The sequence below is a fragment of the Cupressus sempervirens genome, chromosome 3, assembly GCF_028749045.1.
Source record: "Cupressus sempervirens isolate cs-2001-9-10 chromosome 3, ASM2874904v1, whole genome shotgun sequence".
Lineage (NCBI taxonomy): Eukaryota > Viridiplantae > Streptophyta > Pinopsida > Cupressales > Cupressaceae > Cupressus > Cupressus sempervirens.
Window position 1 is genome coordinate 385,618,789 of NC_143120.1, and position 12,572 is coordinate 385,631,360.

Below are 12,572 nucleotides of genomic sequence, written 5' to 3' on the forward strand. Positions count from 1 at the left end.
AGTTATTATGTGACTAAATTCTTCTAGGTTAACATAATCTAATTTTGTGTGCCCTATTTCAAGTAATACATTGTCTAAACTAGACAAATGTTCATAGCCAAGGTATTTGGTCCTCATCTTGATATTTTACCATGCTAATTATTTATATTGTTTAGATTAAGTATTAAAATAGGGATAACTAGTTAGTAATGATAATAGTTTTACTCACCAATACCTACCAATTCACTTATGCCAACTTATCTTTTCTACTAAGAATTTATTCCTACCCTACAACTATCATTTGCACCAAAAGGAGGTGCAATAGTTAGGTTAGTGGAGAGATATATAACTAGCATCTCGTTTTGTTGATTATATTTTATTTACCTTTTTATGTTGGTGTAAACTATTTGACTAGTACATGGAAGGGATGACTGATTGGTACTACATGTGCGAATCCATTTTGTAAATATCCCAAGACAAATCCTTGAAGCATTTTGTCAAACAATTCATTCAATTTATCTCTTATTCTTTGATGGATGTTAATACACTTTTCTAAAATCGCCAACTTTGTTAAGTGCACAAATTTTGTTTCAAACCCTAGGCCCCCTAAAATGCAATGTGCTTCTAAATGTAAAAGCAAGGTAAAAAAAGAGATTATGTCTAATGAAGTGGACATGCAATGTATGTCATATTAAATAGTCCTTGTTTTAATAAAAATCTGAATTAGTACTATTTGAATGAGCTTTTTTACTCTTATGTAAAATTTAAAATGTAGTGACTTCCTGATTTCTAGTATAAAAGTTTAAATATAAGCTAGCTCTATACAAAAATATTGTCAACTTGTTTTTTATATTTAATTTTACAAATGTTCAATTAATATTTTGTTGTAATGTATTAAATTTGTTTTAAACTCATTTATTTAATTATATAAAATGTGTTATTAATTAAAAACAAACAAACTATCTTTTATTAGATGATTAAGTAAATAATTGCATAGTTTAATTTTAACAACTTATAATATGATCCTTTGACATGTTCATTTAAATTAAAAACACATAAATATATCATTATAAATTTTATAATAAGAAATAGGTTTATTTAAGTCATTTTATGACATTCAATTTACTTCAAATATATGTCAATGATTCTTAATTAAGATGTCATTTAGTAAATAGACAATGTCATTTTTACTAAATTAACATGTGTACATTATAAGTATATTATGTCATTCCATTTCATTATTTTCAAAAAGTAAAGAACAATGTAATACTTTTTTCTTTAATATTGACTTTAAAATAAAAATGAAAAATTCAATATACTATTTAACATATATATATATATATATATATATATATATATATATATATATATATATATATATATATATATATATATATATATATATATATATATATATATATATATATATATATATATATATATATATATATATATATATATATATATATATATTACTATTAAATATATGGACAATCTATTCTCAAGAATTATAAAATTACACATTTCAAAGTTTTCATTAAGTTATTTTGTGTCTCATTTGTTGAAATAGTTGAAAAGAATATCTTAAATGTCTTATTCTCCAAAGTATTTCTAACAAAAAAAAATTATTAAAGAGTTTTATTTTTCAAATCATAAAAAATAAATAAATCATAAATTAAAAAAGGTTCAACATGAAAGAAACAATTATTTATATATTTAATTTGTCAATTAATTTTTTACAATAATATTTTATTTTTTACATTAAAAAAAAACTCCATCTTTATTATCAAAGAAGATCATTGAAATGTTAACTAAACTCTAAGAACATTTCTCTAGATTAAAAAATAGAATTTATTTATTTTTTATGAAATCGGTGAACGACTGAGGACTTGACTAATATTATAGAAATTAAAAAAGTTTACAATAGCTTAACTCCATTCAAGCAGGCACTAGTAGGAAAGAACAGAGAAGAAAACCTCTAGTCTAGCCTAGGACATAAGTCGTATATTATTACAAATTTAAAAGGGCATATACCCCAGTGAAAATAATTAATTGTAAATCATTTTACAAAATTGAGGGAACAAGCCCTTTTGAAAATATACATCACATCTGAAAGTTATGCTTACATAGCTTGACAAATTGGTACAGTTCGTATCCCTTAAGTGAGAGATACTACACCATTGAATAGTCCTCTCTTCAAGTTGGGCTAGGTAAAAAAACATGTTAGCAAACAATCAAAAACACAAGAAAGAAAATCTGTTATCTAGTTAATATGTATACGATTCCATACCATGGATAAAAGAGTAAAATATATGCTCCAATCTATAAGAAACTCTTGGAAAACTTACCAAATGAGATCATACAAAGGATCAACATTCAAGGTATAGTAATCAAAACACTACCCATTATAATAATCTAAAGAAATGAAAGAAAAAAAGAAGATTTTTTTTAAAGAAAGAGCTACAAGAGATATAAAGAGATTACAAGAGAGGTAAATAATTAATCTTGCTAGTCCAAAACCAACTAAGAGAGGGTTAAAAACCGATAACCCTAGCCTACCAATGTTAAGAATTTATCTATCTCAAGTGGAGAACATCTCCTTCATTTCGAAACCAGCTATATCAGTAGCAGTCATCCTAAAATCTTACTAAATTAATACAAACATTGTAACGACTATATCATAAACGAATAACCATGGATTCATAATTAAATTCCAAATTTAATCTTTCTGCTAGCTGATACCACCTGCCAATTCACAATATTGCCAAATAGAGGATTCCATAAAACTGACGACACCATTCTCACAACCATAAGACCATCAATTTGATACTGCCTAATGTAAGGGCTGAGACATGAGAGAAAATAGATATCCAGACCAATCTAAACATCACCATTATAGAAAAAGAAATTACCTTCTTAGTCAAGTTTTTTTACATCATACCTGCCTAGTAGAACTAGATGAGCATAAGTTGGTAATTAGAGCCTCACAACCGCTTACTGTAACATATCATGGTTATAAATAGAAATTGTCTTCCTTTACTACTAAATGAGCAAAAACCTTTCACCATTTTGTTATATAAAACTGAAACCATGGAGAAGGGTATAACCAACTAAGGGATTATTAGAATTAAGGAATCCTCATCCAAACAAGTATCAGAGAGAGGGCCTCGATCTTCCCCTGCCTTGGCAAATCTAACATAAACCTTGTTTCGCTCGGAAGATGATCAAATCGATATTGCCTAGTGAAGAATTGAATCTTGATAAAATTAAATATACAAACCAATCTTTGCTACATTATAATTGGAACGTACAAATCTAAGCCGAAATTGGTAATACTCAAACCTACTCAGTAAAATTCAAGCAAATCAAGAATTAGTTAACATAGTCCTTATAGTGCTAATCAATGGAACGGATTTGAAAAATGGATATAAAATTCCCACCATTACTAATAGAAAATTAATTTCCTGCCATCCATTATCACAAGCAATAGGGAAGAGAGATCAAAACTAAATAACGAAACAATAAAAAAGAGGCCCATATCCAAATAAGCATAACTAGTTTTGTATATTGATTATATAAAAGTCTTTACATACACGATGATGTACATTGAAACCTAAAATGTCTAGTGCTATTTAGTGCATAGTATTAAACTTGCTAAATACATATAAACCCTAGTCGGTATGAGATTGCAAAAATCTTGATAACTTTCTATATACTGGAAGGAGTTGTGATCACGTCCATTAGCAAGCCCTACCTTGGAAACACCATAATGAATTCAGAAATGTCATTAGGGTTCTCCACTAGGAAATTTGGGGGAAGCTCGAAACCTGCCTTCAATCTAATAGTCTTATCTGCATTGGGGGTGCAGAAAATGATGGCTTCCAAGTTTTCGAAAGAGACTCCCGGGTGAATGTATGCATGAAATACATTGAGATACTCCATCGGCCACCTCCTATTAGCTTCAACTACAATGCCCCTCCATTGTAGAAGGAATTTGATAGCCGCCTCCATTTTGGGCCACTGGTTATAGAATTTGAGGCTCTCCCGGATGATCAAAGAGGGCCTGTGGTATGCCATGTCCAGCTTGGACAAACCTGGAGGGGAAGCCATATATCTCTCTAGAAGTGGAATCCTCAATTTGCTATTGATACTCCTAACTACATTTTCTAACCCCTTACACCGTGTGGCTAGAAAAATATCATTGCAGAGTTGAATAGTCAGGTCATGGTCTACCTTTGCTCTAGTTAAACAACCAATGAAGGTTCCAATAATGTTGCTATTAGTCCTCTAGGTGGACCTATAGTCGAATATGCCTCCACCGATCACCCTCCCCACTATAATCCTAGACATGTCATCTAACGGATTCAAGATCCTATTCTAGCATTCTGGTTTCATCGAGCCACGAAAAGCCATAGTCCTAGCTTCTTTGGTGTGATAAATCATGATGTTTGTGTCCATAGTCGCTGAAAGGGAAATTGACAAGTTTCGGGATGAAGCAATCCCATAAAAAATAATCACAGACAAGTCTAGAATCCATTAACATGCCTCATCATGGTACTGACACCAATGAACCAAGTCACGTGGGAAATAAAGGGAAGTGTTAAGAATAATCAATAATCCCATCATGAATTGATGATGACAACGCCAACACTCTGTTCCAAGTTCTATATTACTAAAGTATAAACACTCATAATCAGAGTCAACCATAATTTTACACCATCATTATTAATAGGATGGGTACTAATGTCATAAATTGAAGAAGGCTCTAAAATCCCATATTATTAATATAGTGCATTTATACTAAAGGAATAAACTTCCTTCTTATAAACTTGTAATAGAATTAGAAGGATAACTCCTTAATTAGATGAATGTTAAGACCATTAGCCCCTTTATTTGCTAGTTGATCTGCTTTTACGTTGCCTTCACGGTAAATATAACAAATTCGGTAATCCTCAAAACAATCAAGAAGCTCAAGGGCATAATCTAATCTTGAGTTAATGACCCAGTTAGGGGTAGATCACTTCCTTATTACATTCAAAATAATTTGAGAATCACTTTCAATAACCACTTTGGTAATCCCTACCTCCAAACTCAAGTGCAATCCTGCTTCCAATGCTTCGAGTTTGGCCAAGTTGTTGGAGGTGGGCTTAATGGCCATTGCCTTTTTTGCTAACCATTGACAAAAATCATTATTAATAATGCAACCAATTCCTACAATCCCAAGATTAACACGAGCAACTCCATCAAAATTGAGCTTAGCCCATCCCATCGAGGGAGGGGACCATCTACAATTAGCCTTGTCTTCTTTTCTTTGTTTAAGATAGACAGGGGGGGTGTTTATCAGGTTGACCCAATTCTTTTTCATAAGCCCACCCCAAAAGAGAAGGATCCTTCTTCTTTCATACATTTCCTAGGATGAGAGTTAATAACTTCCATGATACTAGCCTCAATTTTTAAGGTTAGCTCTTCAACCTTCAATTGAAATTCTAAAAAATACGTTGATTCCTTTCCTTCCAAATTTCCCAAGAGACTATTGATGGACATATATTCCAAAGTTTGTTGTAAATGCCTTTAACCAAATTGCTTGCCTAGCTCATAAGAAGATCCCTATAAGTTTTTGGGAACAACGAAGACCATCCTAGCTTAGATCTAAGCCATTCCCAGCAATTAAGTGAGTAAGGACACCTATAAAGAAAATGATTAAAGTCCTCAAAGTTTTTTTTACATAGCACGCATCTCAAAGGACCATATATCCCGAATTTTCTTAGCCTATCAGGAGTTAAGATCTTGTTTTGAAAGGCTAACGATAGGAAGAATCCAACCTTAGGGAGGTAGGCCCCATCCCAGCAAAGTTTGAGTGGGATATCAATATTATCCCAACTTTAAGAGTAGAGTATAGCATTATAACCATCCTTAACTCTATAGTTCCCATCATTGGCTGCTGCCCAAATGAGCTTATCCAGTTTTTCTGACTGCTTGACTACCCTATCATAGATAATCTTGATATAGGCTTCTACTTCTGCCTTTTTGAAACCCAAGTCTTCCACCGATCTCCAAACCCATCTAGCCACACCATTACTCAAAATCTTAGTTTTGTATTTGCCAACTTCATTACCCCAACAAGAGATTAACACTTCCTTTAAATGTTTTGTGTAAGGTTTGGAAACAAGAGGGGGGTGGCCATCCCACAAATCCTCCCAAAATAAGGCTTTATCTCCTATGCCAACATCCCAAGTGAGAAACTTACCTTTAAGATCACGACAATTCAACAAAAAGTTCTAGCTTTTGGATCCCCTAAGGGGATTGATCATTCTAAATATAAAAACTAGGTCTTCCGCATTTAGATATTTGTTATATAATAACTTAGCCCATTTTTGGTCCCTTTCAGTGTACAGTCACCATATCAACTTTGCTCCCAAGGCTTTGTTTTGCCATTCTAGATTTTTAATACCAAGTCCACCTATTGCTTTAGGTTTGCAAATATTTTCCCATTTGATTAAAGCCATTTTTTAAAATCTTCATCACAGTCCTTCCAAAGAAAATTCCTCAGTTTGGATTCCAATTTATTGCGATAACTCTTTGAAAGAGGGAGGCAGGACAGGGGATAAATCGAGATAGTAGAAAGAACCGAACTAATTTTAGTGACCTTACTTGCTTTAGATAGCCACTTATCCTTCCAACCCCCAATCCTAGCATCTGATTTCTCAATTGTGTTATGCCAGACTTTGTAGGATTTGGAGCCTTTTTCAAGCGCAATTCCTAAAAAGAAAAAAAAAAGAAAAAATAATTTAACTAATATTAATACTCAATTTTATCCATTAAATTTTTAAAAAAAGAAAATAGAATATTTTTGATGAAATTATTTTATTCACAAATATCTAATCAACAACTTTTTTTCCAATTATAAAATACTTGATAAAATTTAAATTAAATTTGACAAATAAAATTTTACAATGTAATAATAGATTTGAAGAAATGCAATAAAAGGAAAAATTTGGCTAAGGGGATAATTATTTTTTGTCAACAATCCATGAGATTTGTGTTGCTTCATACAATCCAAAAAGTAAAAATATTAAATCAAAATTGATATATCTTCACGACCCATGCGGCTTTTCCAACATACCAAAATGACATGGATTTTCATATTAGTGGAAACTCCCAAAAACCTTCCTTGGATAAGAAAGTCGTCCACCATTGAAAAATTCAATTGGAATTTATTGCTAACAATTGAATGATTTTTTTGTGGGTAAGACATCTGATCAATCTTCTGTATAATAGCCTATCAGCTAATTACTTTTACTTTCAACATTATCATTGATAATTCCAAAATTGTTGCTCAGGACCTTTAATCACTTTGAATTGATGATCTAATGAATACCTATTTTTGATCAATGTACCATTAAACTCATGGCACTAGCTAAATGGCTGAATATTTGCACCCGGTCATAGCCAGTGCCATTAGGTTTGTCAACCCAATCTTCCATCTCCGTACTCATTTCATATGCCAATAGTAAAAGTACAATTACTTATTTTCTGACAATCTTAGTATTGTGGCGAGTTCATTCTTTTGCATGAATAGAATGGTTTTTTTAAAAGGAAAACTTGAAATATTTTTTGTTTTATGATGAAAAGTATTAATGTGGTGAAGCTTTTTTATATTTGTATGTGATTAATTATCATTGTTAATTCTATTTTTCATTTGTATTAGTCTCTCTATTGTTAATATTTTTTAATAAAAGAGATGGGTACAAATGTATTTTATGAAAAATTAAAAACTTTAATAGTAAATATATTTTACATTTGTATGTCATGAATTAAAAATTATAATTTATTTATTTATTTTTATTTTATAAAATAAATTTCAATATAGATATTAATTCTCAATATTGTATTTATTATATTAATTTTACATTATATAAGAATACTTGATTTTAATAAACTCTCTATAAAGAGATTATATTTAAAAAGTTATCTTGATACTAAATCTTTAATTATATAGAATTTTAAATATAAGAAAGTGAAGAATATTGTTTGTTTAATTTTTATTTACATTTATAAGATTATTATTACATTATATTGTTGAAATAAATATACAAATAAATTGATTGTATTTAAAAAATTATGTTGATACTAAATGTTAAATTATATAAAATTTAAAATGTAAGACTTATATATTTATTAATGTTATGAAATAAATAGTAGTTTATAGAAAAAACATATTAATTTAAAAAAAAAAATCAAGTCTACTATTTATTTCAATAGTTCATTCTTTAATATGTTTTTTTTATAAACTACTGTTTATTTCATAACATTAATAAATATATAAGTCTTACATTTTAAATTCTATATAATTTAACATTTAGTATCAACATAATTTTTTAAATACAATCAATTTATTTGTATATTTAATTCAACAATATAATGTAATAATGTAGTCTTATAAATGTGAATAAAAATTAAACAAACAATATTCTTCACTTTCTTATATTTAAAATTCTATATAATTTAAGATTTAGTATCAACATAACTTTTTAAATATAATCACTTTATTATTTATATATTTTGTATATTTAATTAAACAATATAATTTAATCTATCTTTTACATAGTCTTATAAATGTCAATAAAAATTAAAACAATTTTTTAAATAATTCTTCACTTCTTAATTTCAAATTCTATATAATTTAATTAATAAAAACTAAAACAAATTTTAAGATAGTAGTTTGATTTTCTACGATATATATATATATATAGTACATATTCGTATTAACTTAATATAATAAATGTCAAAATATTTTATATTATTAATTATTACTCAACATTGCTATTACAAAATTATATATTAATAAAAATACGTTCAAGTCGAAATAACATTTAGATATAAAAATTTAAATTATATATCCATAAATAGAGTTTATTAAAATCATGTATTCTTATATAACGTAAAATTAATATAATAAGTACAATATTGAGAATTAATATCTATATTGAAAATTATTTTATAAAATAAAAATAAATAATTTATAATTTATAATTCATGATATACAAATGTAAAATATTTTTACTGTTAAAGTTTTTAATTTTTCATAAAATACATTTGTACCCATCTCTTTTATTAAAAAATATTAACAATAGAGAGACTAATACAAACGAAAAATAGAATTAACAATGATAATTAATCACATACAAATAAATAAAAAATTCACTACATTAACACTTTTCATCATAAAACAAAAAATATTTCAAGTTTTCCTTTTTAAAAAACATTCTATATATGCAAAAGAATGAACTCGCCATGATACCGAGATTGTTAGAAAATAAGTAATTGTACTGTTACTGTTGACATATAAAACGAATACGGAGATGGAAGATGGAATTGACGGACCTAACAGCACTGGCTATGACCGGGTGCAAAGATTCGGCCATTTAGCCAGTACCGAAACTAATATACTTTATCTTTGATAATCAATATTAATAAGTTGGTTGTCACCATCATTTGTTGACATCATCATGTACTTAAACGTAGGGGCTCAATATTTGAAACCCTACGAAGAGTGATAATTGTTTTGAATGTATTCTTCACTCACTTTTGAATTTGCAACTTATTTTTCATTTGAGGTTACATCCTTCTTTGGGACTCAACTACGGGTTTTGTTCTCAAAAACTTGTTGCTGACCAATCTAATATTGTTTTGCATTTCCTATCGACATTGTGCCTATGTTTGCCCGACCATAAAATCCATAGAAAAGAAATGGGTAGATATGTCATGAATGACTTGTTTGTACGAGAAATAGATTTGTCCCACTAGGGAAGATTAACCCACTTATTGCAGCTATTACAAGATGGAAAAAACGTTGAAGATCGTTGGCTTTTTATATCATTATCCCCTCATCTTATTAGGCCAATGAAGAAAGGGCCACCACTCATAAGAGTATGCCTAATGTGATTAACATCCAAGATGAGACAAAGGATGAATGAGGATATGAGGAGAGTGAATTATGCATTCAAGAAGAGGACAAATTATAGACAAAGATGCCCAATGACAATTGAAACAAAAACGAGTGAACGAAGAACATCCAAAACATACCCAAGCACAACAAAAGAAGTAGCATTGTGAAGACAATGACCAAATTCCCAATGATCTACATGCTTCCCTTTAAAGTGGAATTGAATAGTTCCCCATATGGTTTAACTTAACCATACGTAAAGCTTAGAGAAGAATATTTTTATATTTTAGATGAATCATTTAAAATTCCCACCAAGAAGAGGAAGCAAGAATAATGTCATATAATATAATATTATTTTTGATCAACAACAATGCATCATGGATAATCCAAAAGATGTGCAACCTAAAGACTATAAAATGCAAGTTGTTAATTTGGGTGTAAAAAGAAGAGAAAAATCAATCCTTCCAATAAGTTGTAAATATCATATTAAAACATGCACAAAAAGATAAAATGCCAAAATAAGAATCAAAAGCACAAACACAAACTTACTTTAAATAAATGATGGTTTTTTAGGTATAGCCACAAAGTGGAGAAAAAACACATGTATTAGGAGAAGAGGTAACAAGGAAGGCCAATAAGTCTAGCGCGAAGAAAATGAGAGTTTATTGATATAGAAAATTCAAATCCCAATCTTGCAAAAAATAAAGTGTACTTTCCTAGGAAAAAATGATTCAAGAAGCTATAGTTGGTGGTGAGAATAATGACTAAAGGCCATCAAGACGATCATCCCAATGTTGAAGAAATCCAAGGGAAAATTCATGTATAGCAATGAAGGAGCTAATAAAGTGATGTTGATGATAGCAAAATTCATTGAAACTCTTACAAACCTTTTTGGGAACCTTTGAAATGGTGCAATCACCTACAACTATTGTTACATTGTTTAAGGACAATTTTTATCAATCATGTATCGAGATATCTATTCTAATAAGTTCAAATCAAGGCTATTGAAGAGGCAACCGAAGTTAGGAAGATCTGAAAAAAGCTCAAGTTTGAACTACTCACAAGCTATTAAGGTTAAATATATCAACATGACTACCTTGAGATATCTCACTGAAATGGTAAATACCTTTGGAGATTAGTTTCCCAATGTGAAGATTCAATAAAACTTGTTAATTTTTTGTTCAAATACGAAGATATGAAATATAGGAGATAAATTCATGTGTTTTGGTTGAAGGCACAATTGAACCATACTACCTTCCCTTGTCAATTTTAGTTTCTTTGAGTTTCAAACTAAAGTTCAAATGTCTTGATGCACACTTAAGTAGTTAGTAAAAATTCAAACTAAAGTTTAACTCCAACACCCTTGTCTTCAAATGGATTAAGTACTAATTTAAAAGAAAAATTCAAACTAAAGTTCATCTCCAGCACCCTCGTCTTCAAATGGATTAAGTACTAATTTAAAAGAACCATGGATGTTTTGTGCAAATGGAGTTGAGCCACATTTCTTTTTTTCCCACTCTTGCATGAGTTAAGGTTTTCAATTAGGGTATAGTTAGAAGTTTTTTTAAAAATTTTAATCAAGGATTTGAATGCCCACTTAGCTACAAGATTATCAACCTCATTTGAAATATAAACTGACCTAAACATCACATATAGGGGAAATTCAATTATTATAATCTAGATCAAGCATTATAAATGTTAGCTGAAAATGAGGAGTTCAATCATTTGGTATTGATTTATTTGGATTTATTCCCCTGTCTTTCGGATTCACTTGTTGGATCTTTGTTTGAATGCACATTAACATGGATTTTTTTATTTCGGTTTTTAAAATAGGTGTAACATATCCCCTTTATAATATATATATATATATATAGAGAGAGAGAGAGAGAGAGTGGATGATCAAATCAATAGATTTATTAATTGTGAGATTTATAGTTAATGCAAAGTTGGTTTGATAGGTTGACGCTAACCTTGTAGCATGTTGAAGTAACAGATTTGATGAAGAGTTCATGATCATATTTGTGACATCGGCAATTAAAATTGGTACAATTTTTTTTAAAGAAATATTTTGTTGTGTTTTCTCCTGTAAGAATTTCTATGCACATCTTGTATTGTCTGATGAAATAGTTGTAATTTGTGTGAATAATAATGTACAGTAGATGTTATTGTAAATGCTAAGCTGAAAAAACTAAAAGATTACATTAATGTTAAGCTGAAATTGTTGCCAGTTCATGCCAGCAAAAATTATAATTGATTTTGAAACAGACGTTTATATTGGTGTCTTATTTATGCTCACATTTAAAAAAAATCATTAGGTAATTCTTATGCTGGAGCATTAGATTCTTTGTCAAGACAAGTTATTTAGGAATACATTCATCTTTGTTTATAATTCTTAGCACCTGGACTTGTTATTTAGACCTTTTCAAATTATTCGCATCTGGATCTTTTTCTCATAATGCATCTCTACATCTACCACAAGAAAATCTCCTCAAACATAAATTTAAAATGGGAGCTTCTGCAATGGAATATGAAATCTAATTGGCAACTTAGCTGCATTGTAATACATCTGTACGTTACACTGGATTGATTCAGGAAGTTTTCATTTCTTCCTGTGCTAGTTAATAATAGATGTACCAGAAATTAAGAA